Genomic DNA, 19,878 nt, shown 5'->3' with positions numbered 1-19,878 from the left:
AAGCATTTTGTGGTCATATTTTTGTAGTAGAATAGCCCAAACAACATCAAAATCTATTTTAACTATAGCAGGGCAGATAAAATAGTCTGGCACAAGCCCCTGTATTTTCAAAGTGCCAAAGGATTATGTGTTGAGCTCCCCTTGGATTGCAGTGGGAGCCACATGGCTAAATCCTGCTTTACTGCTTTGGAAATTCAGGGCTGTGCCAGATATGACATGGCTACTCGCTGGGCCAAAATCACTGCCCCACCCCAGTAGTTTGGATTATGCATCCTTTGTTTTATTTGGGTTATCTCATTGGATATGTAAAATGAACTACTGGATTCTTTTCTTTGTGAAACGTCGGCAAAGAGATGAAAGAGTTTTTTCCTCTTAGTTTGGAATGAGAAAGAGTTTGTCTTGAGACAGCGTTTCCACTCAAATAAAAAATACCTTCAAGTGTGAGTGAGCTGCAGAACCTTAAAACAGCAAAAGAGAGAGTACTAATCTTTCCATTTCTTTAAGTATAGTTTCAGCCATCCCCCCATTCCTGTAGCTATGTCCAGTTTCAACCAAACAAAGCAATGTTAGCTAACAGGCACTATTGGTTTCAGATGCTAACGCAGAGATAGTTCGTCACCGTTCTATTTTGTGGTCATTTTCCCAGTGTATTTGTTGAGCACCAAAACTGGAAATACATTTAACTAAGATTGTCTGTGCTTGTTTTCCACTAAGTGTACTGTTCACAATGTTATGCACATGAATGTATGTGTCTGCGTTTAAAGAAGTGTATAAAATGTAATTTATATATTTATGTTTCAGTGGGATGCCAATAATGTTGCTCCGTTCCTTTTTTTTTTTTTGTCTGAAAGATATCTAATGAAAAAGAAATCATATATCCATTAAAATCATGTAGATGAAAAGCATTATGTGACCCACTCAGACACTGTGCAGGTATGAAAGGACGTCGAAGTCACTTAAGTGGAATAATTTGCAAAAAACCTTTTGGAGATTCCTATGGTCACACTGGCATAAGAGCTTGCATTGAAATGTGTGGGCCAGATTCCCTGGAGTAACTCTGTTGACTATAATGGAGCTCTGCTGATTTACACCACCAGTGAGTCTGGCCTGTGTTAAGTTCTCGGGAAGAAAGTAAGCTAAGAGGCATGCATTTTGCTGGTGCCAGCAAATAAGTGTGTTATGCCAAATTCAGCAAACCAGGAGAGAATGAAGACTGAATGGAGTCTTTTCCAGTAGTCGTTTGTTTGAGGCTTGTAGTGTCGAGTTAATTTTGTTACCAGGAATGAAACGCACATGAGCCTTTGCTCTCAAGCACAATGTTTATATGGCATGCAGCAGATAACACAAAAATCTCAGGGCTATATTCTCAGCTAGTATTAATTGGCAAATGTTTTTACTTCAGCCGCCCCTAAGCTAATTTACATCAGATGAGGATCCAGTCCACAGTTTTAAAGCACGAGGAGCAGTGTCATGACATTCGTGCCATTTGCTGTCGCCCGGCTGAGATATTACCCGGAGCCTTGTGAGCATCGCAGGCCGTGCTGTTGGGCCTTCTGTGAGCTGGCAGATAACAACCAGAAGGAACAGTAACTGTAAAGGTTGTGACACAGGAGACATTAATTCAAAGTTAAGTTGGACATTTCAAGGGCCATATCCTCAGCTGGTGTAAATCACCGTTGCTCTGTTGCCTGCAATGGAGCGGTACCAGCTTACACCACTTGAGGGGCTGGTCCTTCATTCTTGCTCATCCCTTTCACTCCTCGGTCCTGCAGGGATCTCAGATTGTCGTGTACTGTTAATGTAATCCTGTGTTCTCTAATACTTAAGCACAATAAGTGAATATAAGAATGAGTGTCAGACTTAACTTTGAATGTCCGAGCTCTGAAATGGTTTGTTTCACCATTGTGGCTGTAAATTAAACAGTTCTCTGTGCATCTGTGAATGCCGTGTCATACCTTCTTCCACTGTCTGTTGGAGTTGGACTCTGCCTGGGCTTCTGAAGTGCAACACTTGGAGCGACAGAGGGAAGGGTGTGAGCAGTTGGAGCCGCCAGATACATGATTGATAACTGCTGTTTGTGGGGTGGGGTGCCAGCAGGGTGCTTAAGGAGGGACCCGAAGGTGGTAGTTGTTTGAAGTCCCGTTCCCATGCAGTACATCCATACCTTGTTGTTTTTGTCCTTGCACAAACTAGATGGAGGCTTGGGGGGCAAAATGTTCTGTTTACATTCTGCAGTTGCTTCACCCGTCCAGAGATTCAGAAGTTGTTGGTCTGATGTTCTCCTTTTTGCAGTCTTTTCTGATCAAAAAGCATATGTGGAGGGAAGTGTCTGAATACACCTCACTGTCATCATGCGGTGCACGACTGCTGATTCTCTAGTTACTTAATTCTGTGCTCCAACTTTCGGAGCTGCCCTTCAGTTGTTATTGCGTGAAATCAAAGATTATGTGCCAGTTTTCCTTCCTCTTCTGCCATCTTTTGTCCTACTTGGCATCTGCTTTGTTAGCACATGGTGACTACAGGCAGTTGCTCCTCTCCAGCCCTGGAGGTTCCTAGGCAGCTCCAGATCTTCTGTGTCTTTGAGCTTAGGCCTTTTATTCCACTTGGAACAGCATCTCATGTATCTCCTCCCTCCAGTGGGCTGCAGCATTCCAGCTATGAGGTTCTCTTGGCTGTCGTCCTCAGGTCCATATTCGCCTCCTGTGGGCTGTTTTCCAGCTCCTCTCTGCCTGACTTTCCCATCTCTCTGTTCCTCTCAGAAGTAATTTTCCTTTCCTTGATTCTTTCTCATCACATATCTCTTTGCTCTCCCTCTGCCTGAGAGAACAGTCTTTGATCTGTTTATCTTGAAATCAATTGCTTTATCTAGGCATGTGCCCTGAGATCTGTCTCCCGGGCTTACCAGCCTGTAACTGACCACACACGTGAAAAACAAATGCTCTTATATAGACACATGTTTATGGAGAGTAGAAGATTCATCTTTGCATGTGGCAAAATAGTGCTGAAGGCTCCCTTAGAAGCTCTGTCCAATTGCAGTAACGCCGTAACTCTGGAATAGTGGTGTTGAAGCTCTTCAGTCATTTGACAGCTCAATTAAACTCAGGATCCCCATTTATAATTTAATTTGGAAGTGCACCCAAAAGCAAAGATGAAGTTGCAAAGCTACCTCAGATTTGCATGCTCATATTCTACTGTAAAGTGGGGGAAATAATGTTTATAAGCCCCTTCCGTGGCTTTGAAACTCTTACCTTGAGTATTGATTTGGCCCTCTCTTGGGCTGAAAGTTTTCGTTGCTTTCAAACCTCAACAAAGCAGAGGTACCTATTTGTTTTCAAGGAATTTGTTTTCTTGGTGTTTCCAATTCCACTGCTTCTCGAAAAGCGAATCTTACAATCATAAAAATTGTTGGAACCAGTGAGGTTCCCGCTTATGTGTGCTTTAATTTGACGTGGAAGAGAAAAGCTTGTTAGTGTTTTATTCCCCAAAAATTGAGCCTATAGGTGTATATATATGTATATTTAAATTTAAGTAATTACTGTGTGTTTTCCCACATATTAATAGAAGGTATTAGTCATGTCACAGCTTTCCTATGCTTCTCTTTGCTGTAGAGTCTCTATGTGGCATAGCCTTGAATGGGTTTGTGCTCATATCCCACTGAAATAAAGAACTATTGTTATCCCATTTTAGGCGAGACCGAGGCATGGAGACGTGACTGTGCAAGGTCACACAGCAAGGCTATGGCAGAACCAGGGATAGGACTCAGATCTGAGTGCTCATCCAGTGCCCTAAATCACACGACCATCTTTCCTTTTCAAGAATGAATCCTTGCACCCTTAGAGATAAATACTGAAAAGATTGAGGGTAAGTCATTTTGCCTAATTATTGTGCATTGGATACATGATCCAAAAACTGCCATATCAAAGAATGTGGTGACTGATGAAAATCCAGCTTTCTGCCCATGCAGTTATGCAGCCTTTTATGCTATCATGAGCTAGTCATTTCCTGCATCTCTAAGGAGCCAACCTTTTGTGACTTTGTAATGAAAGTTATGCACATAGAGCAAATTAAGAGTCCGATTTTATGGGAATTTGTGAAAATTCAGTAGACAATTTTTCATTGTCCTTCCCCTCACTTCATTGTAATTCCTTCCTTTTATGGTGTGGGTAGCATTTCCTAAGGGAGCTGTTTTTATCATAGGCCCAATCCTGAATTCTTTTCCCAGGCCCTAACGTGGAAAAGCACAGTAAGAGGTGCTTGTGTTTACCCTTCTTGAAACGAGTGCCTGAGCCTGTGACTTTGGAGAAATATTCCACTGACTTCAGGCAAATGGAGCAGAGTTGGTGTCTATTACCCTTTTTCTGACACAGGATCCCAGTTGGGAGATAGGGGTCTTCTTGTCCTTAGAACATGCATCTGGAATCCCCCCTGTTCTGCTCCTGTGAAGGTTGCCGTTTTGCCTTGTTTGTTCTTTTTTTTTTTGAAAAACTCCTTTTCTGGCAGGACTGGGTTCAGGTCTGCGATTACTAATGCCAGCAATTCCCATTTAAGATGGAACCTCAGAGAACATAATTTGAAAACTCACCATCGTATCCATAACAGACTCATTTAAGATGAGAAAAAAAAATGAGTTAAAATTTCATGTGAAATGTGGTACTTTTTATTTTAAGAAAAGAATTAGAAAAGAAAGTGAACAAGACCAGAAGACCAATCATTCATTTTTCAGTTCTGGAATGTCACCTATCAGTCATTCCAATTATTTGCTGCATCAGGCCAAATTATGTGCTGAAGTAGCTCAGAATCACCACAACACATAAAAGTTATGGCTGGTTCTCGTTGAACTGCTACCTATTATCATGGCATATGACTGTAAGGTGGGGCCTGCAATCACAGCTGTAAATCAAAGAACGAGTCATAGGTTAGGTAGTGTTTCCTTGGATATTGTCTCTAAGTTTGTTGTCTGTATGTTAGTTTCTCAAGTGATGTTTGATGAACTGTTCAGTTAGGTGTGAAGTCAAGAATACGCCATTCCCAGCCCGAGAGCTGCATGCTCATCTTTCCAAGATCAGGACTGTTTTGTCCTCTGTAAAGTACCTTTGACCATCCGTAATAAAGGCATCTGTTTTACTATCCATCTTTGAAACTGAGAGTGGCTGTTAAGATCAGATGTGCGAAGAATAGAAACACAGATGCAGATGGATCCGTAGCACTTGAAATCCCATGGAAACCTAAAAAATAGAATTGATTCTTGAGAACAAGCAGAAATTAGCAGGAATAAAAACATTTTAGACACTTGAAAAGCCCACCCCGGTTTATTTGGCAGGTGAAAAATGAATCCAGGAAATCTACTGTATATAATGATCATTCAGCAACAGAGTAGGCGTTGATGGAAAATGTTTATGCTTAAATCTTTCAGCAGTTAATGATCATCTTTACAGACCATAATACTCGAATACTTCACTTATCGATACATCAGGGCTTGGATGGACTTTGAGTCATATGAAAATGAGACACTCCTCAGGCCAATGGTAGCAGCATGTTCTAGTAACTGATCAACCAATTGCATAACTACCTTGCAGAAATAGATGCAACTCCACTGACTTCACTGGGAATGACAGTTACCTGAGAGCTGACCCGAAACTCTCGGCGTGGAGCAGATAATGGTTTCTTATTTTGCAGTTTAGTGTTGTTGTAAAAATAGACTCATTTCCTGGAGCAGTTAAAACAAGAAAATATGGAAGAGCAATTTCCCACAGAGATTCATCCAGCCTGGAATTTGCTGAGGTCCCCGGATGCAAACATGTGCTGATAGAAAACATAAAACAGCAACTTTGTTTAGGGAAGCCTCTGACCTGTCAAAAATGCAAAGCATTCATTACCAGACTTTTCCTTGGCAATTAGTGGGTAGAATTACTCACAGAAATTGTTTTGTTTGCTCACGAGGGGAGAAGCAAGACATAAATTCAAGATATCCCCCATTTGACCACAAGAAAGAAGAGTCTGTTGAGAGGGGGCTGCGGGTGAAGTGTTGAGTGGCCTCAGCTCCCTTTGGGGATGACTCAAACTTGTAGCCCTCACTGGCGTATCCAGAGCCCTCCAAAGTTGCTGGATGCCCCCTGCTGTGATTTTTTTCAGCGGTCTCAGGGATTTGTACATCTGATTCTAATTCTTTTTTTCAAGACTTTCAGTAAACCTCAAGTGGTTCCAAAATCCCTCTGTCTCTGTTTTGCAGAGACTAATTCTGACACAGGGATGTTGTGTTGAATGTTGCTTTCCTTCCCTAGGTATTTACACTCAAATCTCAGCTTTGCTTTCTGCTGTTAGGTGAAAATGTTTTCCAGCAGTGACTTTTCAAGTAGCTGTCGTATGCTCCATTCTGCTGCTGGAATCAGCCTGACATTTCACATGGGATATCCTCCTAATTCCAGCCATGCTTCACCTTTTCCTTTGCACCCTGCTTTTACCTGTCTATCCATATAAAGGTGATGCTGGATGAAGCTGAAGACCAGGGGAGTTGTAAGAGGGCAGATATTCTGCCCTGAGCTCTGCTCTGCTGGAGCCCAGTGCCCAGCTGTGCTCTGCTGTGTGGGGCCCAGGAAGGAGGGAGAGATGCTACAACACTTCAAGGAAGCCAAGATATGTCTTCTCATCCTCCAGTCATCCTTCCTAAAGAGGGCCTGTGTTTCCCTGATGCTGACATATCCCTCATGCAGGGGAATGTCTCACGCTGCACAAAATGGCTGAGGAGAGGTAGTTCAGTAGGATTCAGTAGGTCTGTTCAGTAGGATTCCTATGGAAATTGAGGTTCATGAACTTGGAAGGGAAGTCTCTTCTTTGTCCCAAGTCACCCACAGCGAAATGAGCTGCTGAGATGGTTCACTCAAGGCAGCTGCTCAAATATGTCTTCAGCACCTGAATTCCCCCTTAACTGCAATGGGTTTTCACAGTAAAGGTGACAAAACATAATCATAAAATAATAAAGGTTGGAAAAGACCTCTAAGATCATCTAGTCCAGCCATCAGCACATCACCACTATGCCCACTAAACCATCTGCAATAGGCTGTGCGTGAGTCTTGCAGCCTGTGTATTTTACTGCTGGCCACAAATGCAGCTTTTAAGTCACACTGTCACTATGCAGGGGTATCTCTTCTGGTTCACCTAGCAGCTCGTATCCATTGGTTGTGAAGATGCTGCTGACCAACCCAAACTGCTGGGCTATGTCTGCCTATGTAATGGAGGCTCAGGGACCTCACAGCTGGAGTTGGCAAGTGCAAATGTTTCCCATTAGCTCCCTGCATTCCCCTTAGCTGTGATTCAGCAAGATGCTCAGTGCTGAAGCTGAACTTGAAGCACGTGAGATGTTGCTTTGAAGTTACACTTCAAGTTAGGCATGATCTGAGCTGGCTTGCTTGCTGAGGCCCTGAAGAGCCTGCTGCGGTAACACAGCGTAAGCCTGGTGTTTTCCTCTTGTGCATTGCCTGCAGTGATGCTGGTTTCAGCAGCAGGCTCTCAGAAAACTATTCCATAGCACTGAGAGAAATCAGAAATCTTTAACTATTCAGTAGCTTTCTAGCAGTAAACTGCTAGAGCAGAAAGCCCTTAGCAACAACTGCCTTTTCTGGGCCTCTGAGGACTCTTCCTTCCTTATTTTCTTCAGCATTTCTTTTCTAAGGCAAAAGGAAAAAAAAAATCTTAAAATAGTTCCTTGAAAAGGTGGGAAATTAAGCAGATCATATCATCTTGATTTCTTTATCTTGCTTAATGAAGGAGAAGTTTGCCAACAAAACAAGCGTACATGAAGAACACTTTGAGCAACTTCAAAAGAGTTCGTAGGCTAGATCAGGAAAAGATAAAATCAGAAGTGGAAACTTCTAATACACTTTACAGCTCATTACTTACAGGAAATACATTGTCACATAAGATACTAATGAATTTTGCAGGGTGAAGTTTCCAAAAGAAAAAATAACGTATCTTAGAAGAAGGGTCTTAGGTCGCTAAGTATGGTAGCCATGCAGTGGATGTGTAACACTGTTCAGTGGAAGGATTCTACCCCTAGGAAAAAGCTTTTGAAAGTTGTAAATGTGTACGGTGTTCAATTTCTGTAGCATCTTCCTGAACTAGCTGCTGAAATGAGATAAAGGGAATGGTAGAGGTCTGTGTTGCTTTCAGCTGTCTTGTTCTACACCACAGAAAGCAGAGTGCTGCATTGCATACATCCAGCTGCAGAGAGGACAGCAGGATCACATCTGTATGTGCAGTGATGAACAGGTTATGTTGTGCTGATGCTTTCTGTCAGGCACTGTTGCCAGCAAAGTCAGGGAAGAAGCATGGATACTCAGACTTAATGTATTGGTGGCACTTGCCTGAAAAATTAGTAATTGCCAGATTCTTAACTAACTCAATTGAAGAAGTAATGCTGAAATCCTGTTTCTGGACAAGGGCCTGAATCCCAAGCTAATGGATTTGCTGCTAGTGAGTTGAAGCTCCTCTAGGCTTCAGAGGTATTGTGGAACAGAAATATTTTCTATCTTTATGAAGTACTCAGAGGTCCTCTGGATGATAAATTGTCCACTGGTGTAAACAAGCCCCCCACTGGTAACCAGAGAGCTGGGGGGTTGTACCCCTGGTTCACCTCATGGTTTCCAGTGCAGATGTGCTGTCACAACTTGAGCTCTTGTAGTTTTTCTTAAATACAACAAGATACTTAGATAAGAGCTTAGTTGCTCTTTCTGTCCTTAGACACTGAGATGCCTCTAGACTTGCAGCCACTGGAAGGCTGTTTTACTGAAAATCGAGAGGCATTTGCCCTTGTGAAAATTTCTGTTCATGCTTGGAAGTGAGATTTGGGCCCCTAGGTCATGGAGATGCTTTTGCAAATATTCTATCTGTCCTCCCATTCCTCAGCCTGCTTGGCCTGAACTGAAAGTGTAAATAACAAACAGCTGAAGGATGGTCTGCTTGCTTCCTTTTGGGTGTTTCCCTTATGGAGTGCTTGAGGTCACACAGCAGGTGCTATGACCTTCGGGACCTGCCTTCTGGAGCCTTTTTTAAGATGCTGACTAACTCCTCATTAATGAGCCATTAAATGAGCTGATCAGTGGTAACCATGCAGGCCAGGCTTCAGGAGAATATTCTTGCTGGGATCCAAGATGGCTCTGTCCATATGCTGGCCGGGGATGAAGGGCTGGAAAACTGTGTGGTGGAAGAGACTATTAATGTGATTTTCCACAATTTTCCTTGCAGCTGCATTTTTGAGGAGGGAGAGCGAGATGGCTAGGCTTGCAGTAACACGTTGTGTCGTCATAAATGCTACAGCCACCATCTGTTTCCAGCCCACGACTTGAAAGAAAACTGAGCAGTAATCTCGTAATTCACATGAGCGTTTTACACTTGTGAACCCTTCCCAACCTTTGTCTAATAACGAGGGGAGTGCATGGTGCTAAGGTTTGTATTTTTCCTGCGTGTATTAGTGTTTATTTGTATGTCTCTTTCTGTATATTTTATTTTATTTTGTTCCACGGTCCCAATTAAAAAAAAAAAAAGTTATCTGGAAGGAAAATCAGACCAGTTCCACAGTCAAAAGAAACATAACGAAGGTGAAGTCCCAATTCCACTGACCTTGCTGGCAGAATTCTCCAGGAGGAGGTGCGTTTAACATTCCTCGCTGTGTCTGTTTTAGTTACCTGTTGATTAAAAGAAAGACATTAGAAAGTGAAGAGGCAGGTTGCCGAGCTGCCCTTTCCCTACAGAAACAGAACTGCTAGAATAGCTGGACATGCGCATTTTAAATCTGCACCATCAGATAGGATGGTAATGGTAGGTTGGATTTTAATGAAAACAAATTCTTCTGCTAATCTTGGTTCCGGGCTGGCCCTCCGTGGGATTAAGGATACCACCTGCTGTGCCAAAGTCCTGCTCAGGTTTGAGGCTGCTGGTGGGTGGGAAGAGCACAAACATCAGAGTGGCTGGTGAGCAATCACAGTCTGTCCTTTTGCAGTGCCCTCAGGAAAGGCAAAGATTACTTAGTTGATGGAAATAGTGCTCCTCTTCAGCCTGCAAAGCAAGGCTAACATCATTAAGGATTTCTTTTTGACTGTTCAGCAACACCAAGGGCTGCTGTTTCTGTGGACCTCCTTTCGTCTTGGACCCAATTTGCACTCCTGCTCCTAGCACAGCCGAAGCGGCTGCGTAACTCCTGCACTCCTCTGGCCTTAGGAACGATGACTTCCATCATCTCAACGAGACTGCAGAGCAGTTTAAGGATGCAACGGCTTCTCATTTCGTATACCCCATTGCTGCTAGAACTGTAAATCTTTGTTGGACTGGGTTTATAGCAAGCTGCTGCTGCAAGCAAGTGAAATGCATTTTCTGCTGTCACATGTATGGTCAAACTGTTCAAAAAGTTGCCAAACAAAGAACTGAGCTCCGGATGGAAAACCAATTCAATCTCTTTACATTTTATTGAAAAATAATAAATAACTCTTCAGGCCGATGGGTCAGTCATGTAGATTTCTGTATCATTTTCTTACAGGATGAAGCGGTCGGGAAGGCTACCTTACTTTTGTCTTTTATCCAGACTAATTGGTTATGGACAAGGGGTGCTGAGAGCTGTCAGACTAACGCGCCTCTCCCCTCTTACTCCTCCTATCCTGCCAGGTTTGGTCCCTGCTGCCTCCCACCCCTTTGCCCATAGGCCCATCTGAGGTGTCTGCCTGCACACGTGCTGCTCAGAGCCCTCTCTCAGTGCCATGTCCCTTGGTATCCTTGGAGGTACAAGCAGCTTTCCCAAGGCTGGTTTTCACATGAGAGGGGGCACACGAAGGGCAGTGGCAGGGAAGGTCTCCGAAATGAAATTCCCAGGAACAGGATTTGCACATTTTATGACTGGTCGGATAGAAATGCAATGGAGCTGAATTATTACTCCTTAATCCTGCTTTCTCACTTTCCTCCCAGCAGCCTCCTCCCCTCAATCTTAGGTAATACAGAAGCTTATAAACAAATCCCACTGCATGAAAAATAGCAAAGAGGGGGAAAAAAGGACCTCGGTTAGGGCTGTGATGGATAGACAGGTGGAAGGCAGGCACCAGAAAGGACTATGAATGGTAAAAGCCTTTGATGGAAACACTAAAGAGCTATTGAAAATCCAGGGGGTGGGGGGAGGGAGGAGAAAGAATAGCAGGAGGAGGGAAAGCAAGGGAGCCTGCCCCCCTCCCCTCCACCCTCTTTCTCAGGATGTTGAAAGTATTTGTCCTTCGTTACAAAATGATTGAACCGCCGCCAGGCCAGGCCACCCTTCCAGCCACTGCACTGGGAAGCTGGCACTTCTGAAAGCCTTGTTGCCTCTCAAATTTTATAGCTTTCCCCTTTGTGGGAGTTTTTGTTTTGTGCTCCTGGCAGGATTGTTTTCAGTTTTGCTGCATATCAAAGAAACTATATTTTGCTGCTCTGACCAACACAGAAGCCAGGTAATGAAAGAAAGAATTAAAGAATTGAGGCCCATTTTTATCAGAATATCCAGCCTTTAATTGAGTCGGAATTTTGTGCATTTGGTATTCATTATATTACATTAATATTCTTTTGCTTCATCTCTATCACTTTTTGAAAGAGGAATTTTGTCCTGTAAATAAAGCTTCAACCTTACTGAAGTCTCAATGTGTACCAAAGCAACGCCTGTTCTTCATAGCTGTGAACAGTGAGAGTGATATTGCCATGTCATCACTGAAGTGTTGGTTTGTTTTTTTTTGCAATAGACATGCACAGGAGAAAAGGCAATGTTTCCCCTTTTTGGAATGGTCTCGGAGCTTCTGGGATCTCCTACATTTGTCTACAGATGGAGAGGACTACATAAGAGATTGTTGCTGCTGCTAGAGGCTGTATTTATATCGTGTACTTATGTGCATATGTATTTATGTTATCTTGGGAAGGACTAAAGCCATGTGCATGCTCTGAGAATGAGGTCTGGCTGTCTGGATGGCCATCCTCCACCCACAGCCTTGTTAACCAGGAGGTGACCCAGGGCCACGATGTGTGAGTGATGCCACCCACGTGCCACTGCTGTCAGGGTAAGCTGGGTGTCCTTGTCCTGGAGGGGTGAGAGGAGCCTCACCTCACTGTGCTTAGCAGTGCGGGGTGGGCGCATCAGCTGCATCACCCCAAGGGCACTGCTCTGTGCAAACAGCACTGGCAATCAGCTGTTCTTTGCCTCCAAGATTAGATCCTGGGATTAGGACTCCGACGAGCTGGCCACGCTGGATCATCAAAATAGTCCCAGGAAAGGCAATATGCAACACATACAGCTGATTTTTTCACTGCGTCGAAAAGAAAATCTCTGATGAAATAACTTTGCAATAGCACTTTCCACCTGCATGTCTTCAGTGCTGCAGTTTGCAGTGCCCCCAAGGGAGCTTACCCTGCTTACCCCACCTCCAAGCAAAGAGAAAGGGTAAGTGATTTGCTCAAGGTTAGTCGCGGAGTCTCTGGGGATGGCGCTTTGGTCTCCTGCCTTCAAAGGAATTCATCCCAGTGACCAAAGCAAACGGCCCCTGCTGTTCCAAGGCCGGGCCGTGGCGTGTCATTAGCACTTTGTATCTGAGATGCTGTGTCCGGGAAGGTAATCTCTGTCTCCTTGCAAACTCACTCTTAGTTCTTGAGCGTGGGTTAACGCTTGTCATCATGCCAGGATGACACAAAGTCTAGAAATTATGATGGCAATTAAGGTCATGCCATAACGGGGGAAAATGCTGCCTCAGAAGTGTCCCCGTTAAGTGTCACTGCTAATGATTATTTAAGCTGCAGGACATGACAGATGCAAAAATCAGGTTGTAGCTATTATGACTCATGCCTTGAAATAACATTTTCCTTCTTACATTGTGAAAATTACGGAGCTATGGGAAGTGAGGGAAAATGGGATTTCCTTGGAGGTTACAGATTTTCCTTTAATCAGCTTTCATAATGTTAATTAAATGTTTGGAACAATGGCTCGGTCCTGGGATCCGCCCGCTCTTGTGTAACCATCTCACAATGCCGTTTTCACTTTCATGTTTATTTGCCAGCATGATTCAAAGCATGAGCTGAACAAGGCTCCTGCTTGAGGAGCTCCTTGGCTTTTGGGAAACTCCACTCCCTCTGTTACATTTCCTACAGAGGCATAAACCCTCTCCTCCTGAGAAAGGGCAGCTGAGAGGGCTCACAGCACTTTCTGTACCCTCATTACCCCGTTAGTAAATGGGGTAATAAAAACTCTTGGTGGGATGCTGATAGACATACATAAGAGGGCTGCTCTGAAAGTAATGCCTCCTGTGTTATTTATGTTGGCCACGATGTCAGAGGTGGATGTTGGTGGGATGGCAGTAGGCACTGAACCTTCCCACCAATATACCTTCACATTTCGTTGCTGTGTGACAGACGATAGCATCTGTGAAGGTGTGTATGAAGCAAAGTAGTGTCACTGAATTGCTCCATGTGGAACTGACATTCATCAATGCTTGATGAATGTTTCTGGAGACCAAATAGGTGTGAGCACAGTGAGGGGTGGACGGAGTGGTGATAGTGATGTAAAAGACAAGCCACGTTCTGGATGGCCATGCCCTGCTGTCACACCACCAAACCATGAGTGTCTCAATCAGCTCACCTGCGCAAATTGGCTAATGGTGGTGACGATGCTGAAAAACAGTGCTTTGTAGCTGAGAATGTGCTCTATCAAATAGTGTTATTGTGCTCTTTGTTGTCGTTACTGTGGAAATAAATAGGAGGCGTTTCTTTGGGAGTGACCTATGTATATACCCAGCCACGTGGAGAAATAGGTGTGTCTATAGAGGTTCATACGTGGATAGATGCATTCTGGATGATGCAGTATATTACAGTGCCACTTGTTCCCTGAAGTGCACACTCTATGCAGTGCAGTTTGTGCCTGGAGGAGCCATCCCTTCTGGTCCTGTGCCACCGCCTCACCCCATGGCACAGGAGCTGTGCTGGGCAGATTGCCACAGCCCAGAAGGTCCTGGTTCTGAGCTGGGGTGCCTGTCGTGGTGCTCTGAGCTCTGCCTGTGTGTGTCCTGAAGCTCACATCAACACAGGTGTGCATCCAGGCAGCCTGATTGCTTTTGTTCCTCAGGTTAGAAAAGGCTTTTTTCAAAAATACCATTTTGAAGCTTATGAATCTCAAGCAGTATCAAAAAAAAAAAAGAAGGTAGAACCTACTCTATTTTAGTTCAAATCTAGCCCAATATGTGCAAAATGCTGTTTCTGCAGAAGTAACATTAATCAGCCATGGAAGAGTTGCCTTGTTAAGCTGCAAAGATGGAAACAAGAAGTGGCGAGCACAGGGCAGCTCCACTCCCTGCAGTGGGGATGCAGCTCTGGGTGCAGGAGGCCCGGCTCCTGCTCTCTGGGCAGCGTGTTCCCTTCCCTGCACGAGCTATTTAAGGCAGCTTCCCTCTTGTCTCAGTGCTTTTGTCTGCTCGGAGAAGGTGCTCTGCAAACAGGAATGCTGGATATTTTTTATGTTACTTATTTCTGATTCATTGGTTCTAAATTAGTGGCTTGGAGGCACATACCTTTACTACAAGTAGGGGAGGAGCTGCCTCTCTTCTCCCCACCTTTGGAAACTTTGACCTGCTAAGATCACACGCTGTAGGAAGTCTCTGAGGTGAGGTCCCAGGTGCTGCCAGCAGCAAGGGGCTGGAGCAGCCGATCAGGTGTGGTTGGAGGGTGTTTTGAGGGAGTTTGGAACATCTGGCTCCATTTCCAGCAAGCTAATACACCACAGGCGAGATAGATTTCAAATCTGATTTTGACTGCATGGAGGCTTCTTCCTTAATATGGGAATTGGCTGTGTATTTAGTGTATAAAATACGTGTTTATTTTCTGCTTGGCAATGTGGGACACAAGAGGTCGAAACTTCCCTTCACACCCCTTTGATTAGCAGAGGAGTGGCAGGAGGAATTTTTCCTCTCTTGGTCATTCTGGACAACCTTTGAGCCCACTTTTCCCACCCTGTTCCCATGCGAGCAAGCCCCATGCCGGCTGGGAGCTGTCAGCTGCCCAACCCTGTGCTAAATCCATGGCGAGGCGTGTAACGTGCCTGGCACCATCCGTATCCCACACAGTTCCCATCCCAGCAGGGATATAGCACTTTTTTTTTTTTTTTTAAACATTGAAATATGAAAACTTATTTCAGATAGCTGATGGAGCCATCAGAGTTACCGGGCTGGGTCTTTCCATGTTGTTGGCTGTGAAGCTTCTCACTCTTGCAGGCTCAAAGCCCTCAAAGCCATTTCTCTCCCCTGGGTCCTTCCTTGCAGATGGCAAAGCACACCGGTAACTTACACACCAAAGAGATGCACAATGCTGTCCACACATTTTCAGCAGAAACAAATGAAAGTTTTACCGTCAGCCTGGCTTGGCATCACCTCCCGGTTCTCTTTTGGTTTCTATTCCCGTGAATCATTTCTCCATTCCACTTCTCCTTTGTTTGTTCTGTAATTGCTGGCTGAACCTGGAGGCACAGCTTCCCTGTGGGAGCATCACTGCTGTCAATCAGGGCGGAGAGGTGGTACAGCTGGTACAGTCCTTCCTCCTGCTCCGAGTGAATGAATCATCCCCTGAATATGCAGTATCATTCAGGACAGGAGCCAGGATCCTCAACAGACACACAAATTCCAGCTTCTCTGGAAACATTATTTCCACATTTTGGGCAGACTGAGACGCAGTAAATAAGCAAGCTGTGGCATTTGCAATCTCTGTAGTTTTATTTAAAGTGACTGTCTGCTCTAAATGCCTGCACGGGTATTTAAGGCACAAGGAGTAAAGCGTGTATCCTTGATCTGATACTGCCCGAGGCAGCTTCACAGTATGGCCCATTTAATGCCATTGAGAAATCCACTGAACAATTAAGAACCCGGCAGAAACAGTAACTGCCTGCTTTCCTCCTGAAGATTCACACAAACCCATGCATCCCAATCTCTGCTGTTGGCCTCTGTGTTCACTCCCACTTTCGCTGTTTTTCCATTATTTCAGCTCCTGATTAAGACACCAAACTGCAGGTGTTCACACACGTGCTGAACACAAAGCACTTTGCCTGGAAGCATGGAGCTGAACAGGTGGCCTTGCATTGCCCTGAGCTCTGGCTGTACAGCTCAGGGCCTGGGGATGGAATAACAGACTCGTGGATTAAATGGAGAGCATGTCTCAGTTAGACTGAGTGAGCATAGAAGTGCTATAGTGAGGATAGAAGCCCTCATGCCTCAGTTTCCCAATGGAAGGTTAGCTGGTGCCCTGCCATCTCAACCAGCCCGCCCTTCTTTGCCTACAGTTCCCAGCTTGTCTTGTGAAGAAAAGCCCATTGCATCCTCTCAACCTTTGACAAAGTTCTGCTTTTAAATACAACACGATTAGATAGTCCATGATACAGCTTTTTATAACATCACCCAGTTTTCCTAATGCCCTGGGCTGTGCTGATAAATTCAGTAAAGCTGCCCATGGTTAAGTGTACGCATGCATCTCAGTTCAGTGTGCAGGGAAAGGGAGAGAAACATTGATCCAGTAGAGCAGAGGAAGACCAGTCAGGAGGGCTATGATATTGCTTTCAGTACTCTAATTAATACCAGTAGGTAAGATGTTTCTCTGCTTTGTTTACTTGACAAGGTTATAGCTACATGTTAACCTTCGTCAGTCCTTCTGATGACAACAGTGAAAGTAAAATACCATTAAAATTATCTTCCTATATGTTTAAACTACTCTGTCACTTCTCCAGGCAGTGTTTGTGCCCCTGTTTATGCTGCAGACCTTTCTGACCCTAGAATACTTTTATTTACGAAAGCATAAGCATCATTTCCATGGCAACATGCTTTTCAGGCTGCAGATAGAGGATTGCAATTTCCTAAGCAGCAGAAAAAGCAATGCTGATTTTTTTTTTCCTAATCAGCTAGTAGCAACTTTTATGTGCAAAATCCATCAGCCACAATAAATCATTTAAAAGCTATATTATAATCAACACAATTTTAAATCTCAGCATGGTTAGCCTAAAAATAAAGACAGTTAGATCCAGTTGTTTAATGGAAATGAAGATCATGCAATGACATCCTCATTGCTGCTCCAGCAAATTGGCTTTAACTTGCTCTGAGATGCAGTCTGATGAGGAGCAGTTTGCTTTGCTAGAACGAAACATTATTTACAGAAGAACTACTGCATGATTATTATCCTCTATGGCTTTGGACAATGCCATAATCAAGCAGGTTTGAAAGAAGTCCAAGCTATAGACAAAGGAATGTTATTAACAGGCGTGTTGGTTACTGGCTTGTGTGAAATTGAACTTGGTGCCTTCTGCCTTCAGAGAGCATTGGGATGGAGCTGAGCCCCTACAGTGGGAGGTCATGCCAGCAGAACCCTTCCTCAGTTGATGGAGTTGAGGGCAGCTACACAGAACTGGGTCTATAAAGAAATGTGTCTTGGCAGTACCACAGCATTGCTTCCTCAGTCACTCCACAAACAGGAAAGCTGGAGTGCTGGAAGAAGAATGATGTGTCCAAAGCTGCCCTGGTTGGCAGTTGGAGATGTCCTGGAGTCCCACCAGGAACCATGGCCCACTGGTTGGGGTAAGGTGTTTCAAGACTGGAGCCATCCCCTGCCCACATCGCTGGGACTGCTGCAAATTATTTGGGGTGACAGGTGAGGTAATATTAGGCTAAATTCTGTAATCATAGAGGCACATTCCTACTTGATAAAAGGGAAAAGTGCTCACCCTCATGTTGGCTGCGATTGAAAGGAGGAAGGCTTTTCAGTGTGCTCTTATGGTTTCAGGCTTGAACTTGGAACTGTTTGTTTTTGCTAAGCCACCCCTTCCACCCTAGTTAATACTCAACTTTGAAACCCAGCTTTATGTCTCATGTTATTGATTTACATCTCAAACGCAGGTCCAGCAGGGCAGGCTGTCTAAATCACTTGTCAGCACAAGGGAAGGAGGTGACACAATGGGAGAAAAAAGTGAGACACGGTGTAGCCCAGTATAAACTCTCTAGCAGCTGGGCAATGCTGTTACTGGGAGAGTCCCCAGCAAGCAGTGACTGCTCACCTTGCTCAGAGGTTGAGGTCTAACCCAGGCAACACACAGGGACTAGCTTGTCTCCTTTGATTTATGCTTGATTCCTCCAGCACTGCAATCCTGCATCCTGTTTTCCTTGTCTGCTGCAGCTGTACATTAGCATGATGGCTTGGAAAGACCTAGCAAGTGAAGTTTCTTTTGAAACCAAAAATAGCCCTTCACGATCTTATTTTCTTTTTGGTCAGCATCTTGCAATCTGAAATTTATCACCTTTCTGAAGCTGGAGTGACATACAGGAAACCTATCCAACGGCGAGCCGGAGGGCACAGGGCAGAGCAAGTTCACTGGCCACTTTTGAAAACTGTCTGGCTGGAAATATCATTTTCAAGTGCTCTTTGATGAGGTAACATCAAGGAGCAAAGCGACTGCACACACCACGCAGGCCAGCGCCAAATGGTTTGCACGGCCAATCAATGGAGCATTGAGGGAAGGGGAAACATTTGCAGAATCGGTCAAAACTGAATTAGATGTGTTTTAAAGCAATTACGTTCCAGACTGTTGACTTGGAATGACACAGATATGATCAGCCGGTACTTAGAGCCCTTCACAGCATGGTCTGATGGACATGGTGATGCCTAATGCTACCCTTGTTGATGTTACTCAGAGTCACACGTGTGCATGTTTTGACAACTCTGACCCGGTGTGCTTGTACAACAGGATGACCTGCTCCTTTCATCTTTTAAACTGAGCACCGGATCATCAGGCTATGGAGCAACCACAGAGATGGCAGGGGTCAGAGCCAATGTAGAGCCTCAAGTCCAACACTGTCAGAGCTGGCGTCAGCCTCCTGCCTCTCCAGTAAGCCCACACCCACCTCAGCTTCTCTAGATTTTACTGGAAATAGCGATGTCTGCTTCTTGTGAGCCTGGTAAGAACTACCTGCCATGTTCAGCCAATGTAAAACCCCATAAATTAATTCACCAGCTTTATTCCTGGAGAACTGTTTAATGCTCAGCTTCTCCATTGCTGCACTTTCAGTTTATTTTAACGATGGTGCCTCGCTCTCAGTTTCACCACACACGTCCTCTATTTTGCTAAAAATGTACTGATGAACATGAGCTGTATTACCAGAAATCACGTTCCAGTTCCTGTTCCTTGGCTCATTTCTCCCTCATTTCCCATTACCTTCCTATTTTAAGACCGAATGCATGACATACCTGTCAGCTAGATCCACTCAAATATTTATCCAGTAATTTAATCAGTGAATTTCATGGTAGATTGCTGACTACATTGACGATTTTCTCCTCGTTCACATAGCAGCACGTAAGGGAGCTGGAATACTGTGGGCTCTTGCAGGAGATGTATGAACTCAATGAAATTTATAAATTGTAAGGAATTTCTCCCTTGACACCTGCGAGGTGCCTCAGCCAGCTGCTGCACTAAGGCAGCACTGGAAAGCACCTGAGATGGATCAAACTTGGACATTGATGTGACCCTGTTTTTGTTTCAGATGTGGGCCAGCCTCTGGCACATGGTGCAGGAGAGGACAGAGTCCACTAAAACAGACCTAAAACCACCCAAAGCTAGCTCCTTTCTTGAACCAGTCCCAATTGCCAGACTAGAGCAGTGTCATATGCTATATCAGACATCCAGGCTGTGTTCCTGAAACTCTTCATGGTCCCAGGCTGGAGCACACCTCATCTAGGCTGAATTCCCAGCCGGAATGAGCTTCCCAGAGCACAAAGGTGGAACACCTCAAACCATCCAGCAGCGTGCCCCAGGGCTGGGTGCCCCAGGGCTGGGTGCCCCAGGCTCTGTTGGTTTGGCCCATCAGCCCTTTC

The 19,878-nt window shown here is 44.6% G+C and overlaps 1 long non-coding RNA gene across 1 annotated transcript; it reads left to right on the top strand.

Annotated features, from left to right (window-relative positions):
- The first annotated feature begins 6 nt into the window (after positions 1–6).
- On the top strand, positions 7–19,536 carry LOC104913441. Its single transcript, XR_795394.3, has 3 exons — positions 7–3,861; positions 9,241–12,439; positions 18,755–19,536. It is a non-coding gene; the product is annotated as an uncharacterized LOC104913441 (long non-coding RNA).
- Positions 19,537–19,878: the final 342 nt, after the last annotated feature.

Source organism: Meleagris gallopavo, chromosome 16 (genome assembly GCF_000146605.3).
Source record: "Meleagris gallopavo isolate NT-WF06-2002-E0010 breed Aviagen turkey brand Nicholas breeding stock chromosome 16, Turkey_5.1, whole genome shotgun sequence".
Taxonomy (NCBI): domain Eukaryota; kingdom Metazoa; phylum Chordata; class Aves; order Galliformes; family Phasianidae; genus Meleagris; species Meleagris gallopavo.
The sequence above is the reverse complement of the archived record's forward strand: the minus strand, read 5'-3'. Positions and strand labels throughout refer to the sequence as shown.